The following is a 19133-nucleotide window of genomic DNA, read 5'->3' as shown; positions in this document are numbered from 1 at the left end:
GAAGGGGGAAAGGTTAAACTTCATTGAACTCTATCATCCTGTCTTCATCAGAATCTTATTCCTTTGATAAGCAGCTATTGCTGTCACTGAAGAAAATCCATGGAATTAGAGAAAAGCAGTAAAGGCATCAGAAAGAGCCTTGAAATTTACCCAAAACAAATGAAAATCTTTTACTACTATTTTTCTGCATCTGTTCCATGTCTTTTTAAAGTGTTCTACTGAGTGGGGTAATGCTTTTGTCCTTCCTTGTCTTAGATATGGGAAAAGACATTCTCAGCAAATCAAAGAGACCTTTGTAAATCTATTATGTGAAAAATAAAGGATGAATAAAAATAAAAATAATAATTAAAACCATGGAAAACAATACCCCAAAGATTATTCCAGAGATTCAGATTATGTACAATAACAATAAAATAATCCCTCTTTGCTGTCAATTGTATCTTGCAGGGATCCCTTCTCCCCATTCCCTCCCCCACCCCCACCCCCACTACAGACTGTCTTGTGGGCACAAACCAATGTGTCAGGGATACATTATAACACTAAAGATAGAAGGGAATAAAATGAAGAAAGTAGTTCTATCATTCCTTACTTTTGAGTTTCAAAATAAGGCATTTCATTAGTTTAATTCATGCATCAGAGATATAAGTTGAACGAGAATGTGACTTTAAATAACTTTCCCTTCAAATAAAAAATAAAATGGAGAGTACATAACCATGCATAGGTGTGATCATGTGAAGAATTTCATTGTAATCATTTTAATGGCATATATTAATAATATGCATGACACTTTGACCTATAGGATTTAGTGAGTGATTCTCATAGATGACTATAATCATTGTGGAGGAGGGGAATTGATGAATAGAATTGGATGAGTCTGGTCCATGCCAGACACAGACCAGTCACTTGGTAGTTTAGGTTCCATAATAGAACATGGAATAGTTGGAGGACATTTCAATGGTTAATAAAAAGAGATTTACTTAGCCATAGGGAGGTTAAAGAAAATCAGTATTAAAGAAATCAGTTCATCTGAATGAAGCTCCCTTTCCTAGATTGCCCATTTGTGATCTACTTACCTTCCAAATAACAGAGAAGGTGACTTGGTGCACCTTGGGGTTGCTTTGTACTCAAGTGATCAGGAAGTGATGCTGACAGCCTGAGCCTACAGCCCTCTGAGACAACTGATTCTTGAGGGTCATTATAATACATTTTAAGGAAAAAAACTCAAATTTCAGTCAGGCTTTATTGTTTCTATCACTTATATACTATAAGTACCTGTGAGAGATGAGTCATTTCCAGAAATTCACTTGTCTCACTTCCCAGGGTGATAATGTAGGAGTTAAGGAGAACTAATATCAGGTTCTGAAGCCCTAGTGTATATGGGAATGTGTTTGTCCTTTGTTTTCAAAGAGGACCATAACATCAGGGAAATGATGACATAACTTGCACTTGATTTTGATTTGAGTAAGGGAGGGCTGTGCAAGGTCAACATCCTCACTTTCTCCTCCAGAGTCGTCTGGATCCAGTGACCAGATATTCATCAGGATGACTGGAGATGACCCAGGATGCAATGGGAGACCCTGGCCCTGATAGGCTCAGGACTTTTCATGTACTCACTTAGAGCGAGGTAATACCAATTCAATGAACAGTCCTCTTTAAGAAGTAAGTCAAGGGATGGCACATTTAATTAGGAAAAAAAGAAAAAACCCTGGCAAAGGAGTGTGGGCAGAGAGGAAAACAGTGGGAAAGACATGCTCAGTGATGCAGACTCTAGGACTTGTAGCTATACTGGAAGAAACTAATCTTGCCTTTCACTCTCCACCATTCCCATACATCTTAAGAACAGACTTTCCTTAGTTTTGCAATAGAAAACCACCAACCACCATTCAGGAGACCTGAGTTTTATTCTTGAATCTGCTATTGATAAGTGATGTGATCTTGGCTTGCTTGGATACTGGAGGGACTTCTTAACTATTTTCAGCTTCAGTATTCACAAAATGGGGAAATTGTGCCAATTTTCTCTAATGAGAATCATAGCATTTTTTCTATCACTTTGAGGTTTGCAAAGTGTGTTACATGTGTTGATTCACTTACAGCAACTCTGGGAGGTGCTATTGTTATTATTATTTTAAAGTAGAGGAAATTGAGGCAGACAGCAGTTAAACAAGTTTTCCAGTGTTATAGCGAATAAGGCAGAATTTGAACTCAGGTCTTCCTTACTCCAGACTCAGCCCTCTATCCACTGCTGCTTCAGATTCAATAATACTATAGATTATACAGAGATGTGAATAAAATCATAGAATAATATATTTAAAGCAAGTAGGGACCATAGAGGTCATTTTATACATGAGGAAACTGTGTCTCAGAGAGATTAAGTATCATAGCAGGTGCCACAAAGGACATAAGTGTCTAAGGCATGATTCAAAATTCTCTTGAGTTCAAGTCTAGGGGACTTGCAAATCCTCTCAGAGTTACGCTGGAACCAGTTTGAACAGGCTCATGCTAGACAATAGTTAAATTTTCAGTGTGGGCCATTACCTTGGAAATCGGCAGACATGACATCAGGCTCAATTTCTGTTCTATTAATTGTCTAGACTTAAGAAAGTGATGGAGAAAATGCCAATAATTTAGATTAAACTTAAAAAGTATATGGTGCATATGTTTTTTTTGGTGGGGGGAGGGAGGAGAGGTGATTATTAAACATTTCTAGTATGGGGCTTCTCACAAGCACAGGGCTGCATTACTGAATCCTGAAATTCCAGAAATCAGGCTCTTACAATCCAGACCACACAGTGAGGTACTATGCTATTCCTAGAAAGACCCAAACCCCACTCCACCCAACCCCACACCTTTCAGTCTTCAGTGGGTCAGTAATGAATGAAACATCATGTAAATTGAACTGCACATCTGGTCTATCTCTGCTACTGGAGCTGCTTCCTCTCTGAGGCTTCTCTGGTAAAACTCATCCTCACTCTGGAATTGTCCTTGTCGCCTTCTCTCCACTTATTGACCTTCCAGTAAAGACATGTTGCAGTACTGTTTTTAGATGATAACTTTCACATATTTGAGGGTGGGATAGGTGATGGCATTAGGAATCATTTTTACCACCAAAGTACAAAAGAACTGAAAGATGAAAAAAATAATCTATACACAACTTTATAATTTTGCCTAGGGGTAACTATTTTACCTTCAACTATATGAGTCCAGATTAAAGTCACATACAGACATGTTTATATATTGGAACAATGCCATATGGATGTTTTTACTTAGTATCCCTGTCTGTGAATTTTATTATGTCATTACAGTACTTAACTCTATTGCCTTCACATATACCCATAGGATTCCTTTTGATATCAGGGACAGGTGGACATAAATACAAAAAGGTCAGAAAAGGTTTTTCTTCTTCTTTTTAAGCTTAAACATGATTGAGAGAAGAATACAAATTAAAGTTGCTTTTCTAATATAAAATAATATCTTGTATGTATATGGAATATGTATTTCATATCCAAAAAGTAGCTTACTGAACATTATTAATGAAGCCTAGTGGATTTAATGACAACAGAACCTTATTTTGTGGAAGAAGACATGTTTGGTTTTTGGTATGCTGGGTTGGTTTCTCTTTAAAAGGCAAAGAGGTCATACTTAGAACTTAATCTTCTGGAGGACTAGAGTTCCTGCTCTTGGTCTGACTTCCTGATAATCTGACACATAAAAAAGTCCAGAGTATAAGATGCCAGGGCTTCTCAGATTTGGTTGAATCCTCATTGTTCTAGGAGCGAGGACATTTCTGCTCCAGGACTACTGCAGTGACACATTTAGAAGTGAAGTGGACATAGGTCCACTTGAATTAAGGATATAACTTTTTAATTGCTAAATAAACTTGTGTTTGTTGAAGTCTTCATGGTTCAAGAGTATATATCATTATGCTCTAAGTCCATGCATGAGTAATTGGACTGTGTGGCTTGAAGTAGGCCTGGCCTAGAATATCTATCTAACACATTGTGGAAAAATACCTGAACTTGTGATGTTCAGGTGTTCTCCATCTCCAGAGAAAGAACTGGTGGAGTCTGAATGAAGAACAAAGATACTTTTCCTTAGTTTATTTTTTTGTCTGACTTTTCTTTCACAGCATGACTTACATGGAAGTGTGTTTTGCATGACTACACATGTATAATATATATAATATATATATATATATATATATATATATATATATATATATATATATATATATAAAATTGCTTGCCTTTTCAATGGGAGAGGAAAAAAGGAAGGGAGGAAAAGAGAGAATTTGGAACTCAAAATTTGAAAAAAAAAATCGGTTTTTTAATTGGGGAAAAAAATAAAATATTTTTAAAAAAATAAAATTACCTGAACTTGGCATGGTGGCACAATTCTTTGATCTCTGCTACTAGAGAGATTGAGGTTGGAGTACCTCTTGAACTGAAGAGTTCTGAGTTATAGTGATCTAGACTGATAAATGTCCAAATTAAGTCCAGTACCATTTTAAGGAGCCCCGTATAGCCAGGCAGCTACCAAGTTGTTTAGGGAGATGTAGATTTGCTCAGGTTAGAAATGGAGCTGGTACAAGTTCCCATACCAATCAGCCATCAGCCCATGAGTAACAGGAGAGGACAGGACAAAACAGGACAGAACAGAACAGGGCAGGACAGGACAGAAGAAGATAGGTGTGGAGGGGAGAAAAGAAATATTGATGCATAGTTTTCTTTCACTGTTTTGCTTCTCCCTGATTTAGGTATTCAGTCAATATTCAAGGCATAGAAGGAATTTCATAGAACTCCATTTTTTAAATCTTTCTTCAAAATTCATTCAATGTTGAAATCAATCACAGTTACCAAGAGGACTCCTATAGGTGTTCATTTTGTGTTTATTTAATATTTTTAGTTCCTGAAACACCAAATACAAAATAAAATGTCTGTGGCTATGGAGCATTTATCTCTTCATTATTAGTGTCTATAAAAGCTGAGAAATGGTGGCTATTAGACTGTGAGCACCACAAAGGCAAATATTTAATAATTGTTTGTTTAATTGAATTAAATGGCAATCTGTGTGAAAATTGAAAAGCCATGCACTTTATTTTGATCTGACTTAAATTGCACCTTTAAATAATAAACTATAATAATTAGCAATTCTGTGCTCTGCAGTTTTAATATACCATAAATGACAAAGTCTATTAAGTCAAAGACACTTCTTGAAATTATACAAGATGAGTTCAAGACCTAATATTACTCTATGAATCATTCCATAATAGTAATTCAACTCAATACTTGTTAACTTTTAAGAAAAAAAATGCTATTTCAATACTAACGTTTAAAATCTAGATTATCAACACATTCAACCCAGCTGTTAGAGAAGGGAATTAAACAGTAGAACCAGAGCTTAGATACCTTAATGCTTTTCATCACCATGGAAACTGACCTACTCAAGTAGATATTGCTTGAGCTGAACAAAGATTCAAACTTTTGAAAATCTCTTGATCATTTTTCTCTGGCAACAAATTAATTTCCTCTTGATTTCAGACATACTACCTCTAAAAATAGAATTCATTGGTTGGAAGTGAAATATGTATTTAAGGGATTCAATGTACAGTTTTGTGTGTGTGTGTGTGTGTGTGTGTGTGTGTGTGTGTGTGTGTGACCAATCTAGCTACTCAAAGACAGAAGTGATTTTGTAAATTATAGTTTGGCACTCTTCATCAAATTATACTAATGATAGAATATCATCAGGAACACTGGGAATATTAACCTGAAGATTAGAAAATCTGGGTTCTTTGGCATAGTTTAATATTAATTAGTTCTGTTATTTTGTTCAAGTCATTTAACATCTCTAGGTCTGTTTCTTCATTTGTAAAATGAAAAGATTGATTTAGACAATGTATCAGTATATGTGTGATATATGTGTGTGTGCATGTGAGTGTAAGATATATGTTTGTATGCATACAAGCATATGTGTATGTGTACATATACATGCATGCATTATGTATATGTATGTATGTGTATACATACGTACCCACCCACAAACACACACATACACACATTGAGGCCTCTGTTTTAAATGCACAGAATAAAATAAATAGGATTCAAAAAGAAAATTATTATCTAGAAATAGTTATCAAAATATAAAAGAAAACAAAATGAAAAAAGTAAGTTAATAAAATCCAAGTTAGACATTACTGCCATAAGACTAACCAAGTTCATTTTATAAAGAACTTATGGAGGTCAGAAGATTATAGGATCATAGACTGAGAGAAGGAAGAGACATTATCATTAATACAGAACCATTCATTTTACATTTGAAGGTAACTGAGGTCTAGGATGGGTTAATTAACTTGCCATAAATCATATAGGAAGTATAGGATAAATTTGTATACTTTGGGAAGAAAAAACGAACAAACAAACAGAAATAGATATTGGGTGTCTAATGGTGGAATAAGAAATAATTTATCATTAGAGGAAAAAACAAAAGACTTGGAAATAAGATAAACATGGGTACAAAGTCATCTTCATCATGCATTAGCTATGTAATGCCATTTAGTTTAACATCATCAATAAAATGGCGACTTCTTAAATTGCAGATTTATGAAGGTAAAATTAAATAATGTAGGTAAAACATTTTGTATTTCTCAAAGTTGTATCTCAGAATAATATAATAATGTATCTTTTAGCTCTAATATTCCACAACCCAATTAATATGACTTTATTACATTTGTATAAAATTATGGGGAGTGGAGGAGAAGAGAAGGAAAGAGAGAGAAAAGGTCTCATTCATATTTAATATTTTATGAATTAATAACTAGATATTGTTGTTCAGTAGTTTTTCAGTTGTCTCTTATTCTTTGTTACTCCATTTGGGGTTTTCTTCGCATAGATACTGGAGTGATTTGCCCTTTCCCTTTTCCAGCTCATTTTATAGAAGAAGAGACTGAAGCAAACAGGGTTAAGTGACTTCCCCAAGATCACACAGCTAGTAAGTGACTGAGGTCAGATTTGAACTCTGGTCCTCCTGACTACAGAGCCAGCATTCTATCCACTGTGTCACCTAACCGTCCCCATCCCCAACCCCCCCATAGCTACATAATTTATAGAGAAACTGCTGCAATATCTTTGATTTGTTCATCTTTGCTTTAGAATCCAGCTTTATTCTTGCTTCTGAATGAGATTCGATTCTGCAGCATCAAACGTTCAATATTATAGGTGGTTGTCCTTCACTAAGTCAAGAAGCATTTATTAGATGCTTACTATGTATAGACAACATGTAAAAAAACTAGGTATGTACAAGATATATAAAGAGTAGATAGAAGGTAACCTGAGAAGGGAAGAGGCTAAAAGCTAAGGGGACTGCGAGAGGCCTCTTAGAGAAGGGGAGGCTTGAGTTGAGTCTTGAAGGAAGCCAGTAAAATAAGAGGTGGAGGTAAGGGAAAAGAACATGTTAGCCATGGGGAACAACAAATGAAAAAAAATGTAGAAAGGAGAGATAGAAAGGCAGGATCAAGCATCTGCAAGGGGCAGAAGTGAGAGAAGTAGAAAAACACTGGAAGGGTAAGAAGGGGCCAAGAAAAGCAGTAAATGTCAATCAGATAAGTTTATACTTGATCTTGGATGTATGACCTCTCAAAAGTTCTGGAACTATGTAACCTAGTTCTATTTTTCTCTCAATAATATTCATTTGAGTTGTCTTAGAGTATAGTGACAAATACAGAAACAAGAGAGGAAAAATAAAGGCTGAAAGACATAGCAAAGAAGTGAAAATATTTTCCTAAAAATTTGGAAGTCCAGACCTGTGATACAGTCAGTTCATATCTGAACTTCCAGTTCAGATATGCCTTCCACAGATGCAGAGCAGTAATTCCTTGGTAACTTTGGGTATTGCAGATCAGTGTGGTTTTTAAGAAGTGGAGTGATTTTCCCTTAATCGTACAATTAATATTTGTAAGGGATGAGATTTGAACCCAGGTCTTTGAGACTCCAAGTCCCTCTGTCCATGATACCCTACTGCTTCTCTATCTAGTTAAATACTCATACAAACAAATTAGGGAAGAACCTGAGATCTGTCTTCTTGTGAAAAGGTACCAGGTCTAGGCTTTCTTCTTTTGGAACAGTTTGGAGAAAATTTCTAAAACTAAATAAAGGCTTACATTTTTTCTTATTATGTACTTTATGTTTCTTTCTATTCATTCCTATATTATAATGCTGTGTGGGGAAGGGAATAAGTGTGTAAAATGTGCCAGACACTGTGCTAAGCTCCTTTGTTTGTTGGCCTGTTTTTTAAATAAATATTATCTCATTGAATCCTCACAACAATCCTGGTAGGTGCTTATTATTAACCTCAGTTTACAGTGGAGGAAACTGAGACACAGCTAGTAAGTATCTAAGGGGGGATTTGAACTTAGGACTTCCTGGCTCCCATCACACTACACCAATAGGTGACTCTGTTATCCTGACTCTGACTAAGCCACCTTCAAATCTGGCCGCAGTCATATAATATCTGTGTGACTTTTGACTCCTCACTTAACCTCTGTCTGCTTCATTTACTCATCTATAAAGTGGGGACAATTATAGGACCAACTCCCAGGGTTGTTGTGAGGATAAAATGAGATAATATTTGTAAAACAGTTGTTTGCTAATAAGAGAAGAAAAAGAAATTAAAGGAATTAGAATAGGCAAAAAAGAAACAAAGCTATTACTCTTTGAATATGATATAACAGTATACTTCAAGAATTCTAGAGAATCAAGTAAAATACTACTTGAAAAAAATAAACAACTTTATCAAAGTTGCAGGATATAAAATAAACACACATAAATCTTTGGCATCTCTATGTTGCTAACAAAACCCAGCAGCAAGAAATAGAAAGAGAAGTTCCATTTAAAGTTACTGTAGATATTATTAAAATATTTGAGAGTTTACCTGCCAAGACAAACCAAGGAACTACATGAACACAATTACAAAACCCTCTTCACATAAATAAAGTCAGATCTAAATAATTGAAAAAAAACCAGCAGCTGCTCATGTGTAGGCCAATCTAATATAATAAAAATGACAATTATACCTAAATTAATTTTCTTATTCTATGCCATATCAAACAAACTACCAAAAATATTTTATAGAGTTAGAAAAAAATAAAATTCATGTGGAAGAAAAAAAGGTCCAGAATATCGATGGAACTAATGAGAAAAAAAGGCAAGGGAAGGTGGCCTAGCCATAGCAGATCTTAAATTATATTCTAAAGCAGCAATAATCAAAACTACTTGGTACTGGCTAAGAAATAGAGTGGTGGGTCAGTGAAATAGGTTAGGTACACAAAACACAATAGTCAATGACTATAGTAAACTACAGTTTGATAAACGTCAAAACTCCAGCTTTTGGGATAAGAACTCATTATTTAACAGAACTGGAAAATAGTATGGCAGAAACTAAGCATAGACCAAGATCTTATACAGTTGGTGTATCTTTTACCAAGATAAAGTGAAAATGAATACATGATTTAAATATAAATACCGATACTATAAGCAAAGTAGGAGAGTATGGAATAGTTTACCTGTCAGATCTACGGAGAAGGGAAAAAATTATGAACAAACAAGAGATAGAGAACATTATGAAATGCAAAATGGATGATTTTGATTACATTAAATAGAAAAGTTTTTTTTTTTTTCACAAACAAAGCCAAAAGAAAGATTAGAAGGGAAAGAGAAAGCTGGGAAAGAATTTTTACAACCAGTGCCTCTAATGAAGTACTCCTATCTAAAATATATAGAGAAATGAGTCAAATTCATATGAATACAAGTCATTCCCCAATTGATAAATTGTCAAAGGATATGAACAGGCAGTGTTCACATGAAGAAATTAAAGCTATTTATAGTCATATGAGAAAAGGTTGTAAATCACTATCGATTAGAGAAATGCAAATCAAAACAACTTTGAGGTAGCACCTGGCACCTATCAATTGGATAATATGACAAAACAGGAAAATGGTAAGTGTCATAGAAGATGTGGGAAAATTGGACCACTAATACATTGTTGGTGGAGTCATGACATGATCCAACCATTCTGGAGAGCAAATTGGAACTATGCCCAAAGGGTTATAAAAATGTGCATACCCTTCTAGGACTGTATCCCAAAGAGATCATAAAAATGGGAAAAGGATCCACATGCTATATATATATATATATATATATATATATATATATATATATATATATATATATATATATATATATATGTATGTATGTATGTATGTATGTATGTATGTATATATACATATATACATACATATGCATATATGTATGTGTATATATGTATACATGTATATATGTATGTACACATACACATATATACACATGTGTGTATGTATATGTATATATACAGATATATGTGTGCATGTGTGTGTATAAACACACACACACACATCGACTCTTTGTGAGGTGGCCAAGAATTGGAAATTGAGGAGATGCCCAACAACCGAGGCATGACTGAATAAATTATGGTATATGAATGTAATGGAATACTATTTTTCCATATGAAACGATGAGCAGGCAGATTTCATAAAAACCTGGAAAAAACTTACAGGAACTGATGCTGATTGAAGTGAGCAAAGAACCAGGAGAACATTGTACACAGTAACAGACACATTTGCAATGACTAACTTAGCTCTTCTCAATAATGCAAGGATCTAAAATGCTATCCATAATCATAAAAAGAACTATAGAGTCTGAATGCAGATCAAAGCATAATATTTGCTCTCTTTTTTTGTTTCTGTGTTTCTTCTTTCTTATAGTTCCTTCCATTAGCTCTAATTCTGCTTTACAACAAGACTAATGTGGAAATCTGTTTCATTTGAATGGATATGTAGAGCCTATATCAGATTGTATTCCATCTTAGGTAAGGGGGAGGGGAGTAAGGGGGAGGAAATTTAGAGTTCAAAATCTTTGGAAGTGAATGTTGAAAACTAAAAAATAAATTAATTTTAAAAAATAAAAAAGAAATGCTTGCTTTTTTACTTTTTAAATAATGAATGCTTATACAAATTGATTCTTCATGATTGTGAAATCATGACAGCAAAAAATGTTGATATAATCTCAGGCTGAATTAAAATAAACATAATTTCTAGACACAAGGAAATGATGATTCTGTTTTATTCTGTCCTAATCTTAATCTCTACAGAGTATTGTGCACACTTCTAGTGCCTCAATTTAGGAAAGCATCAATAAACTGAAGAGTTGCTAGAAAGAAGGGGCAATTAGGATAGATAAATACTTCAGGTTTATGACATGCAAGGAAAAGGTGAAGGAAATAAGGATTAACATAACAAAAACAAGACTCAAATGGAGCAATAGCTAAATTTGAAGAGCAGTCACATGAACAAGAGATTAGATTTGTTATATTTGGTCTGAGAGAGTAGAACCACAAGCAGGGGCTGGAAGTACCAAAATGACAAATTTAGCCTTGATGTCTGGAAATGATTCCTCCAAACTGTCACCATCCAACAAAAGAATGGACTGCCTTGAGAGGTAGCATGTCCTTCCTCAAAGGAGGCTTCCAAGATCAGTTTTGATGACCCCTTCTCAGGTAGGTTATAACTGGAATTTCTTTTTAGGCAAAGATTTGACTAGATAGCCAATCAGGTCCCTTCCCAGTATGTGTCTATAATTCACTAATATATAGACACACACATACGTGTGTGTATATGTATTCATACACATATAACACACACATATATGTATTTCACAAATGTATTATGTATGTATATGTGTGTATATGTATATATTTAATAGAAAAATGCCAGAATATTTCCCCTTCTTAATCCACATATTCACCCATCCATAGATCTTTATCTCTCCCTTTCTCCATTATCTTTATCCCTCATCTACCAATTCCATCTACCTATTTCAGAACTTCAATGCTACTTCCTCAACTAAAACAGACTTGCTACAAAATCTATTTTATATTAATCCATCCCTAGGTCATCTCAACACTGATTCTGTAAATGACTAAGGATTTTAATTCCCTCTGCTTTTGACCAGATTAATTTAAAAAAAAAAAGGTTGGAATTACATGGTCACAATTCTGAGGATTTGAGGGTCCTCCAATTGCATCCTGGCCACCCCATCTCATCGCTTATTTATTTTCATGCAAAGCTTGCTCATAATAATTCTCTTTGTCTCTCTCCTCCCCTCCCTCCACTCCCCTCCTATCCTCTCTCTCTCTCTCTCTCTCTCTCTCTCTCTCTCTCTCTCTCTCTCTCTCTCTCTCTCTCTCTCTCTCTCTCTCTCTCCTCCCTTACTAGCTTGCTCTCCATCACAAACATATTCAGCTGCTGAGGCAGCTAGGGGAGAAAAGAGTAGCTAGGTGGCACAGTAGATAGAGCATTGGGCACAGAGTCAAGATGACAAGTTCAAATTCAGTCTCAGATACTATGTGACTCAGTCTATGTGACCTTTGACAAGTCACTTAAAATCTGTTAGCTTCAATTTCCTCAACTGTAAAACACGGATATTAGTATCACTTACCTCTCAGGGCTTTTCTGAGGATCAAATGAGATAATATTTGTAAACCACCTGGCACATATTAGGCACTATAAAAATGATAGCTATGTCTCTCCCCTACTTTTCCCAACCTCAATAAAGTTAATATTCTATAAACATCTCCCCACCTTTCCTCTCTTGTCCTTCTTTTCTTCCTTTGGCTTCCTCTCTCTTCCTCTCCTCTCTTCTTCTATCCTGCCCTATCCTCTCTTCATATTTCTTTTCTTTTCCTCTTATGTTGGATTTTGGAAAATGGTCAGGGTGACATTAACAGGGAGATAGAAGAGCCATCTCTAGAGCAGTCAGTCTATTATGTGAATAAGCAAAGGTAAAAAAAAAGAGAGAAAGATTTTTCAGACTCCCATATTAAATTATATGAAATTGAGGCAATTTGCTTTTTTTGTAAACATGCCATAATATATCCAATTTTGTTTTCATTCTACTTATATATTTCCCTAGAGATTTAAGAAAGCAACAAAATATATTAGTACCTTCTGACATCTGATTAATTTAGTATAGAAATGATAAAAATGGTTTACATTTATTATAGTCCTTTACAAGGCTTTATCTACATTTTATCATTTGATTCTTACAACTCTGCTTGGTAATTATCAGGAAAGAAATGTCACAGATTGGCTAGAGTGATAGACTTGGAACCAGGAAAACTTGGGTTGCAGCCACAACTTTGACACTAGATGGGTGAACATTGGAAGTCTCAATCTCTCTGACAGTTTTCCCAATTACAAAATAGGCACTACTAACAATTGCATCACCTACTTCACAGATTGAGTGTGGGATGAATGAGATAATGTGAATTTAAAATGAGACGTGTATAAAGTACCTTCATAGTTACAGGTGCTATATGAATTTCCTTTATTATTAGAGCAAATACTATTATGTTAGTTTTACAGATTAGAAAACAATATGTTTGATTCTAAGTGACTTATACAACATTCAGCAACTTGAAATGAACAGATCTAAGTAAGGCCTTAACCTTGGTCTCCTAACTTCAAGTTCAGTGAAGCTCCAAGTTACCATTTGCCCATAGACCTCTACTTTCATCTTAAAAACACTTGTCTTTACTAAGTTCCAGTGAATTTCCATTTTGTGTACTCTGAGAATCAGAGAGTGTTGAAGATATAAAAGATCTCAAATGTCAACTAGTCCAAGCCATACTTACATAGACATTTCATTGAATTCTGCATATGTTGTTCTGCCTGGTTTAAACCTCAAGGAATAAATTCCCCTTCCCAGATTAAGCTCATCCCCTCTAATCTAGTCACCCTGATGCCAGTCCTGGAAACCGTCTACCTCAGCCTCCCCTCCTTTCTGATTGGAGGACCAGAGTGTAGAGTACAAAACTACTCCCAATACTATTCTTTATAGAGGACAAAAACTGGACTTTTTTTTAGCCTACTACCAAACAAGATGTCCCAGTTCTAGATATCCCCAGGTGTACCCTCTCCTTGCCTCTTATATTACTGCCCTCTTTTGTGCATTTTCTCCACCCGTTAGCTTGTGAACTCTTTGAGGGCAGCTACTGTGTTTACTAAATTGTGACCCCAGTGCTTAGTACCTGGCACATAGTAGGTGCTTAATAAATGCTTTTTAGAATTTATACAATATCTCTGATAAGAAATTATCCAGCTTCCACTTGAAGACCTCAAGAGATGGGAGGTTTATACTTCCCAAGACAGATCATTCTAGATTTGTGGAAAACTCTAATCTTTAGGCAGATTTCCCTGTGGGTGAACTAAAATCTACTTCTCTGTAACATCTATACATCAAATCCAGTTTTGATTTAAGTCAAATCAATTAAATTTATTTACTTATGGCAGAATCTGGTCAATTTTACTTCCTCACTCTGGTGTCTTTCTTCCTTCTGACATTGGTTTGCTCTGAGACAACGTAATATAGTTGATAGGTTGCTTGATCTCAAGTCAGGAATGTTGCTCACTTGTGCTGTTGTTGTTGTTTATTGTTTGTTGTCATTGTTGTTGTTCTCTCATGTTTGACTCATTGTGATTGCATTTTGGTATTTTCTTGGCAAAGATACTGGAGTAGTTTGCCATGTACTTTGCCAGCTCATTTTATAGATGAAGAAATAGACAAACAGGGTTAAGTGACTTGCAGAGGGTCACATAACTAATATGTGTCTGAGACCAGATTTGAATTCAGGAAGATGAGTCTTCTAGACTCCAGGCCCAACATTCTCACCTACCCTGTCACCTAGCTGCCCACAGTCAGGACATAACTATGGTCAAATCTTCCCTCAAATATTGTCTTAAATTGAATTAGTTTATGGTGTTATAAGAAATAGTGAAGGCGATGATTTCAGAAAAAAAGGTAAGGACACTTGTCTGATACAAAATGAGATAAGTAGAAATGGGATATGTGTGTATATATATACTATATATGTGTGTGTGTGTGTGTTGGTATACACACATGAGCATGTATCACAACATTGTAAAAACATAAAACTTTGAAACACTTGAAAACTATTACAACACAATGACCAAATCAAAATTCCAGAGACCCTATAGTAAATCATGACCTCTCTACAGTGAAATCATGAATTCAAGGTGCAGATAATCTATCATCCATCATATCTATCTATCTATCTATCTATCTATCTATCTATCTATCTATCACCTATCTAGATTTGGGGGTTGTAACATGTATACTGATAATTAAATGAAAAGTAAATAGAAAATAACAAAGCAAAATTTAAGTAGAGGGCACAAAAGTCTGGGGTGGGGGGGTGGAGACAGGAATCAAGAGAGGGCTCCAGTAGGAATCAATCAAGTTTCCAAATGGGATACTGAGATATTATTTGTAAAGTGCTTAGCACAATGGTTGGCATATAATAGGGATATAATATAGGCATATAATATGCACATGTATATATGTATATGTATATATGTGTGTGTATATATATATATATATATATATATGTACACACACATACATATGTATGTCTTTGTATTGTGTACATTTATTCCCTTATTTTTCCTCCCACCTTCAGTAAGTATATGATTAGCCAACATCTGTAGTTATCTGAGCTTACATGACAAATATACAAGACCAGGTCATCCCTTTTTGAAGGCAATTGGTATTTGTATTAATAAGGTTATCATATCTAATGGAGTTCATAAAATAATAGGATGTTAGAGTTGGAAGGCACTATAACAACATTATATTCTAATCCACATATTCAGTTTGTAAGATTAAAACTCATCAAAGAATATAAAGTCAGAATAGAATCAGGAAATTCTGAACTTGGAAAGGACCTCAGAAGCAATCTAATATAAACTCTGAACAATAGCAATCATCAGTATAATGTACCTGACCAATGGCCATCTAGCCTCTATCTGAAGGCCTTCAATGAATGTGAATCTATTACACCATGGTTACATCCATGATACTGTTTAACTGCTGTAATTTGGGGAAAGTTTGTGTTTTGTTTTGTTTTACATTTTTTGGTTTATTTGTTTTGATCCTGGTCAACACTAAATTTACCTTTTTGGAAATTCTGCAAGTTGTTTCTAGTTATCCCTTTTTGAGTGAAACTGTTTAATCCCTCCTTCACATAATTGTCTTTTAAATATTTGAAGATATGTATGATATATACCATTAATCTTCATGTCTAGACTTAATATTCCCATTTCTTTTAACTACTTTTTTCTATTAGATATACTCAAAGTCTTTCATTATCCATATTTTCTTTGTATGGATATTTTATTTTAACAATGTCCTTCTCAAACTATGGTGACTAGAACTAAACACAAGAATAAAGAATTGTCCTGATGAAGGCAGAGTATGGAGGCACTAGAACAGAAAAGTCATTTAAATCTCTTTAGCACCTTGTCCCATTCAACTTTTTCTATACATATGAGGTGAATCTTTGTTCTCCATAAGGAAAAAATATAATACTTTGAATATTTTATAAAATTGATATACTTATGTGAATTATTTCCTTCTGTGTACCCTGATCTGCAAACATACTATTCCATCTCTGGTCTTGTAACAACAATTCAGCTAGCAACTAATATGTCTGTGTAAAACCAACAACAACCAGCATATAGAGGGCTGCCAACACAGGTTCTTTGATCTGCTTTACTAAGAAAAGCAACATTAAGGGGTTAACAATCTCCTTTAATCCAACATGCAAATTTCATTCACTTAGTTCAGGAGGAAAAGACGGTACCCTAAAATTCAGAGCAAATACAAACAAATTACAAATATACACAATATAAACAGACAAAATCACAGTTCCTAGTTACCAAAAAGCATCAACATCTAGGTTCACAAGCCGGGAAGCTCTTGGAATGGCTGTCCAGAGTCCCACACCACTCTTCTAGTGGCTGAGAGCCCCAGAGAATACCAACCTCTGCATTTATATACCTTGTTCAGGGTCAAAGGTGAGTCACACATGCAACTCACCCACATGACATAAAAGCATCACAAACATGCATCTTAAACTCACATGGTTTAGGCTTTCCCTTGAGGCCCAGAGGTCATCAAAGATTCCTGATTTAATTAAAGAAACAAAGAATGGACTCATCAAGGGCACTGGATTAAATAAGTGCTAAAAGAGAAAACAGTAAAAAGTTCCCATCTTGATTCATATTACAGGTCTCCATGCCTTTCATTTCTTGTCTTCTAGGCTTGAAACATAATCCCTCATCATGTCTCTCTACTAAAATTACTGGTTTGCTTCAAGATTCAAATCAAGTCTCTTCTCTCTGTCTCTCTCTGTCTGTCTGTCTCTCTCTCACATACATACACACACACACACACACACACACACACACACACACACACATACATGCCAAGAAATTAAGGGAAAAACATTTCTTTTCCTACCCAAATTCAACTAATTCTGAACCTTGGATGTTTCATCACTTATTTTACAAAATAGTGTCATATTCTTAAATTAATCCTTTATTACCTAACTTTGCTTCCATTTTCTGCACCTAGGGCTGGGTAAAGGGCCTGGATCTGTGGTTTGATTGATTTAGGAAACTTCAAGATAAGGAAATTCCCTCCATCAATGCAGGTGTACACATACTCTGCAATTTAGAATCTTACACTGTTGCCTAGAGCACCTTTGAAAGATTTAGGTTGGTTGATGAATTCTCTATGCAGTCACATCAATATTTTCATTTAATTCCTGTTGTCCCTCCTTAACACAATTTCCCTCCTCCACATTTTATTTCTACAAAATTTCATTCTAGATAATTTTTACTTAAACAAAAAGGCAAAAATAGTAGCAATATTTAGAAGTGGAAAGAGGTGAATCTTAGTTTTCTATAAGAAAAAAAATAATACCTTGAACATTTTATAACAATAGTATTGTTATAATTTTATTTTATAGTTACAAAAATTTGTAATTTTGGAATTAAAGCTTTGGAAAGGAGAGTTAGACTGTCTTGTAGGATTAGTGATTTCTTTATCACTGATACTTCAATAAACAATGTATACAAAATAATACAACATAGTTTCAAGAGGTAGAGGGCATTAACAGCTGGGCAGGGGGCATGGGGGCATAAATCAAAAGAGGTCTCCAATAGAAAGTAATTAAATTTCCAAATGAAAAATACATGTAACATTCTTAGCACAGTATTTGGCACAGAGTAGGCTATATAGAAATGCTTATTGCCTTCTCCTTCTCCACCCCCAGTTAGTATATGATTAGCTAACAGCTTTACTTATTTAGCTTATATAGCAAACCTACAAACCAAGTGGACCCTGTATTCGAAGGCAATTGATATTGATAAGCATTGGCAATTGAAGAGGAGAAATACAGCAAATAAGTGATTTTAACAAAAAAAAATAGAATATTAGCATTGATTTTATGAATATTTCATTTGAAAGCAACCTTTTAGGTTGTATCATCTGTTATATTAATTCGGGTATTAGATGAAGCCAAGTGTGGGGTAGATTAAATGACCTTTAAGGTCCATTCCAATTCTGAGATTCTATAATTCTGAGTACTTAATATGTAATCAGAGGCTAGGAGTTTGAATCCTGACCTTTCTACTATACTTGTATAATTTTTAGCAGACCATTTCTCTGGGTTTTAACTTTCTCACCTTTAAAATGGGGAAGATGGACTAGATGATTTCTAAGGTCATTGAAACTTATGATTCAGTGACTGGAATACAAGATGGCAGACTAGTCACAAGGACAAAGGCATTAGGCCCAACTTTTTTTTCCCTGCATTGAAAACAGTGGCAAGACAAGTGGTGCTGAATTAGCAAGTCGTAGTACCATCAATTACTTGAAACTGTTCTCTCTAACAATCTCTTAATTCCCAAATCTGATAATTTTCTCCATTCTCATCTTTCTTTTTTTATTTATTTATTTACATTTTTTATTTTTTTATGTTTAGTTTATCACACACGGTTCTACATAGTTTTGAGTTCCAGATTTTCTCCCCTCCCTCCCCCCTCCCTCCCCAAGACGGCATGGAAGCTCATATAACTGTCCTGTATAACTTCGCATTGGATTAATTTATGCACTAGTAAAGTCGTGGAGAAGAATTTTGACCAATGGAATGAATCATGAGAAAGAAGAAACAGAACCAAAAAAAAA

This window comes from Trichosurus vulpecula, chromosome 5 (genome assembly GCF_011100635.1).
Source record: "Trichosurus vulpecula isolate mTriVul1 chromosome 5, mTriVul1.pri, whole genome shotgun sequence".
NCBI lineage: Eukaryota > Metazoa > Chordata > Mammalia > Diprotodontia > Phalangeridae > Trichosurus > Trichosurus vulpecula.
This window is presented reverse-complemented; position numbering follows the sequence as displayed.